The sequence below is a fragment of the Pinus tabuliformis genome, chromosome Q (assembly GCF_031772625.1).
Source record: "Pinus tabuliformis cultivar Carrire ecotype Pingquan chromosome Q, CPIR1, whole genome shotgun sequence".
NCBI lineage: Eukaryota > Viridiplantae > Streptophyta > Pinopsida > Pinales > Pinaceae > Pinus > Pinus tabuliformis.
In genome coordinates this window covers 946,278,199-946,280,806 of record NC_142296.1, presented here as the reverse complement: position 1 = coordinate 946,280,806, position 2,608 = coordinate 946,278,199, and positions in this window count along the sequence as shown.

Genomic DNA, 2,608 nt, shown 5'->3' with positions numbered 1-2,608 from the left:
TCAAAGGCATATGTTGAAGCCACCAGCTCAAGTGTGAGATTATTGATAACTGAGAACGAGTGCATGGCTAAGGAGTTGCAAGCAGCCAAGTAGAGAGAAGAGCAAGCTACAACATATACTAGAGCAGAGTTGAATAAATAAATACTTGATGAAGTATCATCTCTTGAGAAAGTCATGCGGAAGCTGTACTTCAGGTTCATCACCATGCATAAGTCAGTTTTCCATCTTAATGGTTGGAAGTTACGCTATGCTAAGAGAGCATGCATCTTGACAGACATACACACTGTTGTCAATCACATGCAGATATGGAAAATGAGGTACAAGGGAGCCCCGTTGTACTTGCCAAAGATGATGATGCCAAAGGTAGTGAAGTAGAAGGAATGCATCTGGAGTTAGATCTGAAACTATGAGGAACTTCCACGGCTCATCACCAGCTTACAGGCTTCATATGCACAAGTGTTCAAAAGCATGGATGTCATTCTGCACATGCATGCTATCCCATCCATTGGCACACTCACCGAGGCAAAATAAAACAACCAAGTCCTACTGGAGCTAGACATGTACTTCAAGTAGTTGATGCACATAGCCACCATCGCAGATTTGCAAATGAGCGTAGACGCTATGCACTATTATGTTGCTGGTATGGTTGCACTCAATACCATGATGCACATGCTATATGGCGAGTTGGAAAGAGGTGCCAAATCAGTGTACCTAGATGCAACGAAGGCAAGAGTTCACTTTCAGAAGGATGTCACCATGGAGTACATGGACATCATAGTAGACTACCAAGCTTGGCATCAGTTCACCACCATCGATCACCAAGAGGATGTCGATGAGTTAGTCTTCCCACAACTATCTTAGTCTCACCAATGTCTTGTATGGCATATTCAAGCCCATTTTGTCACACATGGGTACATGTGTAGGATGTATTGTAAACATGTTGTAAAGTGAAATACCAAGTGTCAATAGTAGAATGTAAAAAATCATGTGTAAGTTGAAGAGTTATGAGGATAGGCTAAGAGTCACAAAGGAGAATTTCAAGGGTCACCTCACCCTTTGTTATATATAAAACCTCATAACTCATTGTACATGCTTTTGGGAGCCAAGCTTCCGATAGGTATAACTTAGAGAAAGCTTGGAGTGTATTGTAAAGAGCCTTGGATTCTCCACAGTGCAGAGCAAGTACATCTCTTTGGAGGAGCAAGTGGCAGTGACTGGAACGTTCCACTATTGGGGCTAGTGGCTGTCATGGTTGTATGTATGATTGGATCTTTCACTCTTTTAATATAAGAGAGCTAGCACGTTTTATGCATATATTGTTATTGTAGTTCGACTATTCTGGGTACTCTAATGATGTGTGTAGTTGTAACTTACACATGTATGTATGGACTATTCCGTATGTGTTTGTATGAATCTTATCGAACCATGTTGTTGGTTTAACTCATCACTTTGGATTGTCAACTAATCTGCTTTCCATCTTGTGATGTCTTTTAGCTCATGTGTTCCCTTTCAAGCTACGTCTAGTTGGTACATCTTACGAGGGACATCCCCTAACATGTTGGTAGGTCTAGCGCCGTCAACATTTCTAGTGCTAGAAGGAGGGCCATATGACAAGAAGAGTCCTCACTTTGCACTAACGATCATCATTGTGATGACTTGCTTCACACACTTCATTGTTTTCCCTTTTTCTGAATCCTACACTGACCATAATCACATGCATGTTCATTTACTCATGTCTGCACCAGCTCTACACATGCATTCAGTCCTTACTATTTTTCAGTCACCCATTTCTAGGATGGAAGGCCTTGCCATTCTCCTAGGAATTATTCAGAGCCTACCTCACACTGGCCTCCTAGGATGTTCTCTGCGCAATTCTGAGAGCCAGTGCCTCAGTTGGCCCCCGGGATTCTAAAGTGCAATTTTTCAAGTGGCAGTCACATTGACTGAATTGCACAGTTCCAGTCCTCAGCAAGCCAATATGGACTATGATCTGCGCAGTTTTAGCAGTCAGTCAATTCACTAGCATTCTAGATTGTGCTTTGCGCAGTTCTAGCAGACAGACTCCCAGCGTCTCCCAATGCAAATTTCCCAGTCAGTCACCCAGGTGTATTGCATGTCAATCCTCAAGCTGATTTTGTTTTCAACAGACAGTTTTCTTGCCATGAGTGTTGCTCTATCTCCAGGGATCATAGGTGTTCATCAGTCTCTCAGTGGTATAGGTACAATGGCTTCCAAGAGAGCAGGTTCAAAGGACACCATTGAGAGCGCAACTAGAGATGTGGTCAAGCAAGTGTTTGTGATCTTGCCCATCTATGAAGGTATTAAGTTGTTCATAGACAAGGAGATCAAGATTACATGGCAGGACATCAATGACATCTTCTGAGGCACCTTTGAGGAGAATCTGGAGGACCACAAAGTCTATATCAACATACACAAATCTAGCTTGTACCGGGTTGCATGCAGGTATCTTGCATTTACATGTGTGGATATGATCCACTGGATTGCCTCGCATAATGATCCATAAACAATGTTGTTGAGCAATGTCAATGGAATAGAAATTTCTACCTTCAGGGCAGAGAAATTTCAGGAGATGTATCACTTGCCGCAG